Below are 12,850 nucleotides of genomic sequence, written 5' to 3'. Positions count from 1 at the left end.
AAACACTCAAAAACATTCAAACACATGGAGGCTAAATAGCATGTTATTAAACTATGAATGGGTTACCAATAAGATCAAGAAAGAAATCAAAAACTTCCTGGAAACAAATGCAAATGAACACACAACAACCCAAAACCTATGGGACACAGCTAAAGCAATCCTAAGAGGGCAGTTCATAGCACTACAGGCCTATGTCAAAAAGCAAAAAAAATTTTTAGTAAACTATCTAACCCTACAACCTAAAGAATTAAACAGCTCCCCTGTGAAGCTATCTGGAACAGGGCTTTTGTTTGCTGGGAGTTTTTTTAATTTCTGCTTTGATCTCATCAGTTGTTACTAGCCTAATTCAGGTTTTCTGATTCCTCCTGGTTCAGTTTTACATGACCTCACTCATAGGCGGAATCTAGTAAACAAAATAGGCTGAGGAACAAAATAGATCCAGAGACATAGAAGCATGGAACAGACTGACGAAAATCAGTGGGAAGGCGGGGTGGGAAAGGAGGGGGAGTGGGTGAGGAGAGATTAATGAAAGAACTTATATGCATATATGCATAACCCATGAACACAGACAATAATGTGGTAAAGGCCTGGGTTGGGGGGGCAGATGTGGGGTGGAGGGGATCAATAGGGGATAAAAGGGGGCTATCTGTCATACTTTCAACAATAAAGACAAATTTAAAAAAAAGAGTAAAACCTAACATAAATTAGCAACTTTAGTTAATAATAACTAACATATCAATACTGGTTTGTCAATTGTAACACATGTACCACACTAATGCAAAATGTTAATAATAGAGCATAATGTGGTATTGGGGGAGGGTGGTATAAGGAAACTCTGTAAACTTTCTGTTCAATTTTTCTGTAAACCTTTGAAACCGTTTTAAAAAATAAAGTCTACTGATTTAAATTTAAAAAGATACACCATACAAACACTATTCAAAAAAAGATGGAATGGCTATATTAATATTTGACAAAGTAGATTTCAGAGCAAAGGAATTATCACCGACAAAGAACACTACGTAATGGTAAAAGGCATAGTTCACCAAAAAGACAACAATTTTAAATGTCTCTGTACCTAATAATAGTTTCAAAATACACAAAGCAATAACTGAGAACTAAAAGGAAAAACAGACAAATGTACAATTACAGTTGGGTATTTCAACACCCCGCTTTCAGGGATAGACCCATGAGGCCAAAAATTAGCAAGATGTAGAACTGAACAATATCATCAAACAACAGGATTTAATTGACATTTTTAGAACACTCCAACTAAAAACAGAATACTTATTCTTTTCAAATGCTCATGAAACATTCACTAAGATAGATCATATATGCTGAGCTATAAAACAACATTGACAAACTTAAAAGAACTGAAATCATACAAAGTATATTCTCTGGCCATAATGAAATTAAACTAAAAATCAATAACAAGCCCGGCTGGGCTTGGCTCAGCGGTTGAGCGTCGACCTAGGATCCAGGCGATTGGGGTTCGATTCCCAGTCAGGGCACATGCCCAGGTTGTGGGCTCAATCAATGACTCTCTCATCATTGATGTTTCTGTCTCTCTCTCTCTCCTTCTCTTTTCTTCTGTCTGAAATCAATAAAGATATATTTATAAATAAATAAATAAATAAATGTAAACTTCTTAAAAAAAAAAAATCAATAACAAAAACAGAACAAAAAATCTCCAAACACTTGAAAATTAAACAACATACTTCTAAAAAACCCATATGTCAAAGAGATAATCTCAAAGGAAAATGAAAAAGATTTTGAACTGAACAAGGGTGTAAATATAACTTATCAAAATTTGTGGAATGCAAACTAAGTAAGTACTTAGAGAGAAATATATACATACCACTAAATGCTTATATTAGAAAAGTAGTGTCATGTACTAAATATCAGTGCCCTTCCAAAATTCATATGTTTAAGCCCTAACCCAGTGTGGCTTTATTTGGAAAGGGCCTCTAAGGCACTAATTAAGGTTAAATGAGGTCACAGAGATGGAGTCCTAATCCAACAGAATTAGAACCCTTATAAGAAGACACCAAAGAACTTGTTCTTTCTCTCTCCCAGAGCATACATAAGAGGTGGTCATGTGAACACACAGCCAGAGGGCAGCTGCCTACAATCTAAACGAAGAGGCCTCAGAATGAAACCTACATTGCTGGCACCTTGATCTTGGACTTCTCAGCCTCCAGAACTGTGAGAAATAATTTTGTTTGTGGTATTTTGTTATGGTAGCCCACATTAACTAATATAAGTAGAAAGATCTCATATAATCTAACTTTCTACCTTAAGAAACTAAGAAAAGGAATAATATAATAAACTCAAAGTAATCAGAATGAAGACAATAAAGAGCAGAAATCAATGAAACTGAAGATAGAAAAAAATCAATGACACTAAAAGATAATTCTTTAAAAACATCAATAAAAATGACAACTCTCTAGTAAGACTGACAAAGAAAGAAAACACATAATAACAGAAATGGGGGGAAAATCACTACGGATCCTGCAGATATTAAAAAGATAATAAGGAAGTATTACACACAATTCTAAACACATAAATTCAACTACTTAGTTGAAATAGAACACTTCCTTGAAAATCAAAAATTTTCAAGGCACCCTAGATAAATTAGATAACTTGAATAGTCCTATAAGTATTAAAGAAATCTATTATTAAAGAAATTACCAGGTGTTTTGTCTGGTAAATTTTAGCACACATTTACAGAAGAAATAGAACTAATTCTATATAATCTCTTCAGAAAATAGAAGAGAGGGAAATACTTTCCACCTAATTTTAAGAGGCCAACATTACTCTGATACTCAAACCAGGCAAAGATATTACAAGAAAACTACAAATATCATCACAGCCAAAGGTACTAAATGTCTCAACAACATATTAGTGGATTAAATCAAGTCATATATAAGGAGGAAAATACATTAAAACCAAGTGGATTTTATTCCTAAGAATCAAAGCTGGTTCAATTTTTCAAAAGCAATTAATGTAATCCAGCATACTGAGTCTAAGGAAGAAAAAATACATGGCCATTTCAAATGCTGCAGAGAAAGCATTTAACAAAATTCAACATTCACTCATAATAAAAACTCAAAAACTAGGAATAGAAGAAAATTTCCTCAATCTGATAAATGGCAACTATAACAAACCTACAGATTGATGCCTTCCCCCTAAGATCAGAAACAAGTGAAGGTTGGCCACTGTCACCATTACTATTCGACATCATAACGAAAGTCCCAGCCAATACAATAAGCCAAGAAAAGGAAATAAAAGGCATATAGGTTTGCAAGGAAGAAATAAAAACTGCTTCTCTTCACAAACATACTTGTGTACATGTAAAATACCAAAGAATACACACACACGCAAAAAAACCCAATAATGAATTTAGCAAGATAATAGGACATAAAATCAATACTGCCAAATAAATCAGACTTCTGTATCTAGCAATGAATAAATGAAAACCAAAAATTAAAAAACAATACCATTTATGACTGCTACCTCAAAATAAAACACTTAGTTACAGACTTAACAAAATATGTACAGGATCTGTATACTGAAATCTACAAAACATTGAAGAAAGAAACCAATGACCTAAATAAATGAGGGAAACATATACTGTTTTCATGGACTGGAAAAGTCAACATAGAAAAGACGTCATTTCTCCCTAATTGATTGACAGACTTAGTACAATTCCATTCAAAATCCAGCAGGACTTTTTTTTTTTTTTTTTTAATAGACAAGCCTCTTGGGGTCTGACCGGGTTTGTGGCAAGATGGCTAAACGCACCAAGAAGGTGGGAATCGTCGGTAAATATGGGACATGTTATCGTGCCTCCCTCCAGAAAATGGTGAAGAAAACTGAAATCAGCCAACATGCCAAGTATGCTTGCTCCTTCTGTGGCAAAACCAAGATGAAAAGACGAGCTGTGGGGATCTGGCACTCTGGTTCCTGCATGAAAACAGTAGCTGGTGGTGCCTGGACCTACAACACCACTTCTGCTGTCACAGTAAAGTCTGCCATCAGAAGACTGAAGGAATTGAAAGACTAGTATAAGTTCCACACTTTGAAACATTGCTAGCCTATAATAAGTGGGTTTATATAACAAAAAATAAAAATAAACAGACAACATAATTCTAATGTTTATGTGCAAAGGCAAAAAAGTAAAATAGCCAAAATAATTTTGAAAAATAAAGTTGCAGGAGTCACGGTACCCAATTTTAAGACCTACTATAAAGTTACAATATCCAAGGCAGTATAGAATTGGTGAAGGGAAAGGACACATCAACAAAATAGAAAAAGAAAGTACTACAGAAACAGACGCATACAAATATATCAACTGATTTTTTATAATGGTACAAAGTCAATTTAATAGAGAAAAGACAGTCTTTTTAACAAACAGTATAAAAATCACTGGCCATCTAAAGGGAAAGACAAACGAGAATCAATCTACCCTAAAACTTACACAAAAATAAATTCAAAATGGATTGATGACCTAATGTGAAACTATAAAATGTTTGTTTATTTATTTAATTAATTAATTAATTTATTTATTTAAATATATCTTTATTGATTTCAGAGAGAGGAAAGAAGAGGGAGAGAGAAACATCAATGATGAGAGAGTCATTGATCGGCTGCAGCCCGCAACCCGGGTATGTGCCCTGGCCGGGAATCGAACCCTGATCACCTGGATCCCAGGTCAACGCTCAACCGCTGAGCCACGCCCGGCCGGGCTAAAACTATAAAATGTTTAGAAGAAAATAGAGGAGTAAATCTTTGTGATCTAGGAATTCTTAAGATACCAAAGCACAATCTATAAAGGAAAATAATTGGCAAATTGTACTTTATCAAAATTAAAAACTTTTGCTCTGTGAGAGACAAGATGGTTGTGTAGGTAACTGTAGTACCTGCCACCTTCCATAACCACATCAAAATCACAACTAAAATACAGAACCCATCACTCAGAACCTCCTGAAATCTAGCTGAACAGAAGCCCTAAAAAGAGGGAACTGAAAAAGCATCAAGATGGGTAGGAGGGGCGTACATACAGGGCAGGGCAGGACTGAATCTCTGAGACTCGGCTGTGGTCCCACACCCGGTGTCACAGTTTAAAACCAGGAGGGTTATCTCAGTGATGGAGGTTTCCTGGAGGAGCAGGGGTCCCAGCCCTATACCAGACCCCCCATCCCCACATCAGGTCCCCAGCCCAGGGTTCCAGTGCTGGGAAGAGAAGTCCCACAGCTTCTATAAAACCAGCAGGGATCAAGACTGAGGGAATCGAAGGCTGCAGGGGTCCCAGGAAGCTCCTCTTAAAGGGTCGGTGCACAGACTTACTCAGACATGTTCCCTCTGAGTCTCAGCTCTGGGCAGCAGCTTGAAAGGAACCTGGACCATTAGGGGAGGAGCTACCATGCCTGGAATCAGGGCCAGAGTTGGGGAGGCACAGCTTTCTCCCAGAAAGAAGAGCTGGCAGAGGCCACTGCTCCTTTGGCGAGCCCTCCCCGGACAGAGCGGGCAGGCACCATATTTGAACCTCCATCAACCTGACTCTCACCTTTGCCCCCCAACCCCTATGATTCCTGGAAACCCCACCCCTCCCTACCTGCAAGCTCATCCCAGCCATTTTCAGTGGCTTTTCTATACAAGCGACCTCTCCAGCCTCATGCTTAGGATTTTCCTAAAATCTCTCAAACAAGCAGTAGCTGGCCTCAGGGTGCCCCATACCTCTTGATAAGTGGCCCCAGGCCTGGCACTAGCGACAGCCTGCATTGGTTCATAGCTTGGCCCCTCTTGGACGCCTCCAAGCCCAGCACAAGTAGCAGCCATCTACGGTTTTCTGTGTAGCTCATGCTGGGTGGCCCTGGGCAAGGCACTGGCACAGGCTGACTTTGCACCTCCCCGGAGGCCCCAGAGAGTACACCTGGTGGTCAGACTCGACCACGCTGGATTACAACCCTATCACATCCACGAATGACACACTCAAGGAGCACACTTGGTGAACACCAAAGTTCCACTGAAGTAAATCCTGCTCCATAGGGGTGTCTCCAGAAAAGCAGCTCTTTGACTGTAGTTGCAGCTGGTCCTCACAGCTGATTGGCCTGGGGGTCAGTTCCTCCCAGGGACGCCAACAGCAACCAAGGCTCAACTACAACACTGTGTACAGCCCACACAGGAGAGCACCTAGAAGGCCCAGCTCAGGTAACTGGGGAGGCTGAGCCACTGGACCCTACAGGACACCTACTACACAAAGCCACTCTACAAATTCCAGGAGACATAGTAGCTCTACTTAATACATAGGAACAAACACCTGGAAGCAGCCAAAATGTGGAGGCAAAGAAACATGTCACAAAGGAAAGAACAGAAGAAATCTCTAGAAGAGGAACTAAATGAAATAGATCCAAGCAAGCTAACAGATACAGAGTTCATAATTTTGGTTATAAGGATGTTTAAGTAGACCATTAGGGAAATAACTGAGAAAATCGATAACATAATAAAGTACCAATTTGAAATGAAAGCTACAGGAACTGAAATGAAGAATAATTTACAGGGAATCAACAGTAGAGTAGAGGACACTAAGAATCAAATCAGCACTTTGGAACATGAGGAAACAAAAACACCCAACCAGAAGAGCAAAAGGAAAAAGAATCAAGAAATATGTAAATAGTATAAGGAGCCTCTGGGACAACTTCAAGAGGTCCAACATTCGTATTACTGGGGTGCCGAAGGGGAAGAAAGAGACCAAGAAATTGAAAACCTATTTGAAAAAATAATTACAGAAAAACTTCCCCTACCTGGGGAAAGAAAGAGACTTACAAGTCCAGGAAGCACAGAGGGTCCCAAACAAGAGGAACCCAAAGAGGCTCAGAGCAAGACACATCATCATTAAAATGCCAAAGGTTAAAGACAAAGAAAGAATCTTAAAAGCAGCAAGAGAAAAGCAGTTAGTTACCTACAAGGGAGCACCCATACGACTGTCAGCTGATTTCTCAAAAAAAACTTTGCAGGCCAGAAGGGAGTGGCAAGAAATATTCAAAGTGATGAAAAACATGGAACTACAACCAAGATTGCTCTACCCAGCAAAGCTATCATTTAGAATTGAAGGTCAAATAAAGAGCTTCACAGATAAGAAAAATCTAAAGGAGTTCATCACCACCAGACCAGCACTTCAGCAAAAGCTGAAGAGTCTTATTTAAGAAGAAGCTAATGAACAAAAGAATCTGACGAACTAAATAGATCCAGAGACACTGACGAATGCAACAGACGATCGTATTTCAGAGGAAAGAGGGAAGGGGGTTGGAGGGTGGGAAGAGATTAACCAAAGAAGTTATATGCATATATGCATAACCCATGGACACAGTTAATAATGGGGTGAAGGCCTGGGGAGGGGGTGGGAGCGAAGTGGAGGGGGTCAATTTGGGGGGGAAATGGGACACCTGTAATACTCTCAACGATAAAGATAAACTAAAAAAGTAATAATAAAAATAAAAAATAGGTTGCAGCTCCTCCAGAGCCTCAGCCCTCTGCATCTCCACCTAACTTCTACATTCTCCGTGTCTCAAGTTTCTTCGCATCCCGTGAGTACAATTGGCGCAGCGAGCAGGGTCCACAGCGACAGTCTCGGTCAACAGAAGTATTGGACGCCCGTAAGGGAAATCAAAATTAGACATGAGCAAGAGAAGGAGGCGTGAATTTGACAACTTAACTCAAACCATGCAGAAGTTAGATCTTCATGCACAAACCATCACTGTCCCTTTGCCTCAAACACAAAGGGCTACGGTTCCTACTTGGGGCCAACTAAAGAAGATGAATCAGAAAGCTGAACAAGTGTTGCAAGAGGCTGGACAGCCAGCAAATGCAACTACCCTTTTCCTTGCCATGCTTGCTGTTATTTCCACACAGTCTGGAGAGGAGCTCACTGATCGCAAAACTTAATCACCAAAGGACAGCAGAAAGCAGCTGCTTTCTCTTTCCTGCTTCATCAAATTCAGCAAAAACAAAAAGGGGGAAATGTAGGAAAAGATCAGCAAACAACAAACGAACTCTGAAGGAATTGGTTAGCAAGCTTCCCAGAATTGCAGATGTCCCCTTGAAAAGAGGGAAACATTTCTGCTAGGAACTGAAAACAGATCCTTATCGTTCCAGGAAGCTTGCCCCCAGGAGAGTTATGACCTTAAGGAAAATGTTAAGCATATAGTTCTCAGAACAAAGCCACCTGTTTTTGCACATTTTATGGTTTCTACTGATCACTATCTCTCACACCTGTCTTTCTGTAGCTCATAATAAAAATCGCTGGATGGTGAGGGGGGTTGTTGCAGCTCCTCCAGAGCCTCAACCCTCTGCATCTCCACCTAAATTCTAAAAAATAAAATAAAATAAAATAAAAATAAAAAATAAATGCAATTTGATAATTTCCACTTAGTAATTGTAGTGTTTAGATCTTTTGCACGTAATGTGATTATTGATATGGTTGGATTTAAACCAACTATCTTGCTATTTGTTTTCTATTTGTCCGATCAATTCGTCTTCTCTTTTCTGGACATCTTTTAGATTAATTAAGCATTTTTGTGATTCAGTTTTATCTCCTTTAGTGGCTTATTAACTACACCTCTTTGCTTTTTTTCTAATGTGGTTTCTTTAGGATTTAGGGTATACATCTTTAACTTAACACAATCTACCTTCATATAAGAACATTAGAACAGTACACTTCTATTTCATCTCCCCCAACCACTTGGGAGAATTGCTGTCATACATTTTATTTCTACATGTTATAAATTCCACAACAGTTTTATTATTTTTGTTTTAAAGTCAATTATCTTTTAAGTGGCTTTTTAAAAAACTATTTTCTATATAGATTTCTGATTCTCACTCTTGTGTAGGTTTAAATTTTCACCTGGTATATAGTTTTATCCTGCCTTTAACATTTCTTGTGGTGGCAGTTTGATGATGTTTAATTCTATCAGCTCTTGTGATGTAGGGCAATGAGGTCGTGAAAAAAAAGAGAACTTGGTGTGATACTGTCATTTCTTCCACTTTCAGTCTCTGCTCCTTTCACAGAGCTTCCAACAGCACTATGTCGGCACCGAGCATTCAGAGGTTCACAACCTTTGTGGTCCAAAGGAGTGACTATGAGGGCCCAAGGAAATATTTGCCATTTTCAGTGGAAAACAAATGGCAGTCACTAGTTAAGACTATATACTTTCTATCTGGATTTGCCGCACCTTTCTTCATAGTAAGACACCAACTGCTTAAAAAATGAGTATGTTTTAGTTAATCCATGAAACAGAAATAAAGAAGAGCATTTTAAGAGGGGTAATCTGTTTGAAAAATGGATCAAACTGTTGAACTTAGCATACTAGATGTGTTTGCAAATAAACTTAGGGCATGAATCCTTAATGCTTCTTCTCTGAAATACAAACTGTGAAAAAGGCCCTTGCGGGTTTGGCTCAGTGGTTAGAGCGTCAGTCCAAGCACCAAAAGGTCTAGGGTTTGAGTACCGATCAAGGGCATGTACCTGGGTTGCAGGTTTGATCCCTGTCCCACATGCAGGAGGCAATCAATTGATGTGTCTCTCTCACATTGATGTCTCTCTCTCTCTCCACCTTTCTCCCTCCCTTCCATTCCCTCTAAAGAGAAATGAAAAAAATATCCTCGAGTGAGGATTAATACCAACAAAAAAGTGAAAAAAATTCTATCAGCTCTTGTATATTTTTATTTATTTAAATACATATTTTTTATTTTTCAATTAGAGTTTATGTACAATATTATATTCATTTCAGGTAAACAACCCAGTGATTAGACATTTATAACTTACCAAGTGATCACCTCGATAAATCTAGTACCTATCTGACACCATACAAAGTTAATACAATATTTACTGTATTTTCTATGCTGTACTTTACATCCTCATGACTAATCTGTAACTGCCAACTTGTACTTAATCCCTTCACCTTTTTCACCCATTCTCCAACCTCCCTCCCATCTGGCAACTGTCTAAGTGTTCTCTGTATCTATCAGTCTGTTTCTGTTCTGCTTGTTAATTTATTTTTTTAGATTCCACATATAAGTGAAATCATCTGGCATTTGTCTTTCTCCGTATGATTTATTTCACTCAGCACAGTACCCCCTTGGTCAATCCATGTTGCTGCACTTGGCAAGGTTTCATTCTTTTTATGGCTGAGTCATATTACATTGTATACATGCACCACTTCTTTATCCATTCATCTACTGATGGACACTTAGGCTGCTTCCATATCTTGGCTATTTGTAAATAATGCTGCAATGAACTTATGGATGTACATGTCTTTTCAATTTAGTGTTTTGGGTTTCTTCAGATAAATACCCAGAAGTGGAACTGCTGGGTCCTTCTTTGCCTCTTGTTATTGCCTTTGTTTTGAAGTCTCTTTTCTCCAGCTTTTTTTATTTCATTTTATTTTCATTAAATACCTTTTCCATCCATTTACTTTCAGTTTGTGTTTTGTTTTTTTTTATTCCTCACCCTAGGATATTTTTTCCATTGCTTTCCAGAGAGAGTGGAAGGGAGGGAGGGAGGGAAGGGGGGAGAGAGGGAGAGAGAGAGAAAGAGAGAAACATCGATGTGAGACATATCAACTGGTTGCCTCCCTGACTCAGGGTGGGGAATGAGCCTTCAACAGACATACGTGTGTGCCCTTGGCAGGAATCGAACCTGGGACCCTTCAGTTAGCAGGCTGACACTCTAACCATTCAGCCAAACCAGCTAGGGCAGTTTGTGTGTTTTTATAATCTGAAGTGAGTCTCCTGTAGAAAGCATATGTAAATCGTGCTATCCATTCAGCCACCATATGTCTTTTGATTGAACCACTTAATCCACAGCATTTAAAGGAATCGTCAATAGATATGTATTTATTGCCATTTTATTATTCATATTTTTTATCTTTATAAAGAAAAATTTCAACCCTCACCCAAGGACATATTTATTGATTTTTAGGGAGAGGGAGAGAGGGAAGGAAAGGGGGGAAAGAGAGAGAGAGAAACATCAATTGGTTGCCTCCCATATGCCCCCACCCAGGAATGGAACTGGGAACCTGGATATGTGTCCTGACCAGGAATCAACCCTCGACTTTTGGGTGTATGGGATGACACTCCAACCAACTGGGCCACACCAGCCAGGGTTTTGAACCTTTTTTCTTCTTCAGGGCCCTTTAACATTTTTTGTAATACTGGTTTGGTGGTAATAAACTCCTTCAGTTTTTTATCTGGGAAGCTCTTTATCTGTTCTTCAGCTCTAAATAACAGCTTCACTAGGCAGAGTAATCTAAGTTGTAGGTCATTGCTTTTCATTACTTTGAGTACTTCATGCCAATCTCTTCTGCCCTGCAAAAATTCTGCTGAGAAATAAGCTGATAGTTTTATGGGAGCTCCCTTGTAGGTAACTGCTTTTCTCTTGTTGCTTTTAACAATGCCCTTGTTTGTTTGTTTGAAATATATCTTTACTGATTTCAGAGAGAGGGAGAGAGAGAAACATCAATGATGAGAGAGTCATTGATCGGCTGCCTCCTGCACGCCCTCTACTGGGGATCCAGCCCACAACCCAGGCATGTGCCCTGACTGGGAATCAAACCTCGATCTCTTGGATCATAGATCAATGCTCAACTGCTGAGCCACGCCTGCTGGGAGGAATTCTCTGTTTTTAACCTTTGGCACTTTAATTATGTATGATGTGTCTTGATGTGGACCTCTTTGGGTTCATCTTGTTTGGGACTCTCTGTGCTTCCTGGGCTTGTATGTCAATTTCCTTCACCAGGTTAGGGAATTTTCCCATCATTATTTTTTTCACATGGGTTTTCAATTCCTTGCTATCTTCTCCTTTTTGTGTCCCCATGATGCGAATGTTGATATGCTTGAAGTTGTCCCCAACACTTATACTATCCTCAAATTTTTCTTCTTTTTGATTTAGTTTTCTAATTCTTTATCCTCTAAATGACTGACTTGATCCTCTGCTTCATCTACTCTACTGATTCCCTATATTGTATACTTTATTTCAGTTAGTGACTGGTTCATTCTTACTGGTTCTTTTTTTATGTTTTCTACCTCCATTTTTGTTTCCTCATTGTTGAAGTTCCACTAAATTCATCTACTCTCCCCCTAAGTTCACTGAGCATCCTTACAACCAGTGTTTTGAACTCTGCATCTAATAGATTGCTTATCTCCATTTTGTTTAGTTCTTCTGGATTTTCCTTCTGTTCTTTCATTCGGGACCTGTTTTTTTGTCTCCTCATTTGACTGCCTCCCTGTGTTTGGTTCTATGTATTAGGTAGAGCTGCTACTTCTCCTGGTCTTGGTAGAGTGGCTTTATATAGGTGTACTGTAGGGCACAGGAGCACAGCCTCCTGGGTCACCCAAGCTAGGCACTCCAGGTGTAACATTGTCCAATGTGGGACATGTACATCCTCTTATTGTAGTTGAGCCTTGATTGCTGTTGACACATCAATGGAAGGGATTTACCCCCCTAGACCAATCAGCTGTGAGGACTGGCCACCACTATCATGGAGGATCTACTGTGCAGCAGCAGATCCCATGGAACAGGGCTTGATTCAACAGGGTGCTGGTGCCTGCTGAGTCAGCATCTTCAGTGTGTCACTCATGGAAGTGACTGGGTGATACTTCAAAGTGGTCTGAAGCTGTCCACTGGGTGTGCTGGCTCTGGAGCCTCCTGGGAGGTCAAGTTCAGCCACTGTCTGTGCCCTGCCCAGGGCCACCTGAAAGGAGCTACAGAGAGATCTTCATATGGCTGCTACTTGTGTTGGGCTTGGACATGCCCATGAGAGGCCAAGCTGTGAACTGAGGCTAGCTGCCACTA

The 12,850-nt window shown here is 39.5% G+C and overlaps 1 protein-coding gene and 2 pseudogenes across 8 annotated transcripts in view; 2 read left to right on the top strand and 1 right to left on the bottom strand.

Annotated features, from left to right (window-relative positions):
* The window catches only part of R3HDM2 (R3H domain containing 2), a 141,795-nt gene that overhangs the window by 70,926 nt on the left and 58,019 nt on the right, over positions 1 to 12,850 (bottom strand). The gene's annotated exons all lie outside the window — the stretch shown is intronic.
* LOC107546170 (large ribosomal subunit protein eL43 pseudogene) lies at positions 3,788 to 4,089 on the top strand (annotated as a pseudogene).
* Positions 9,083 to 9,268, top strand: LOC148093832 (cytochrome c oxidase subunit 7C, mitochondrial pseudogene; annotated as a pseudogene).

The sequence above is a fragment of the Miniopterus natalensis genome, chromosome 2 (assembly GCF_054644295.1).
Source record: "Miniopterus natalensis isolate mMinNat1 chromosome 2, mMinNat1.hap1, whole genome shotgun sequence".
Taxonomy (NCBI): Eukaryota; Metazoa; Chordata; class Mammalia; order Chiroptera; family Miniopteridae; genus Miniopterus; species Miniopterus natalensis.
Note: the sequence above shows the minus strand (reverse complement) of the source record. Positions and strands in the feature narration are given on the sequence as shown.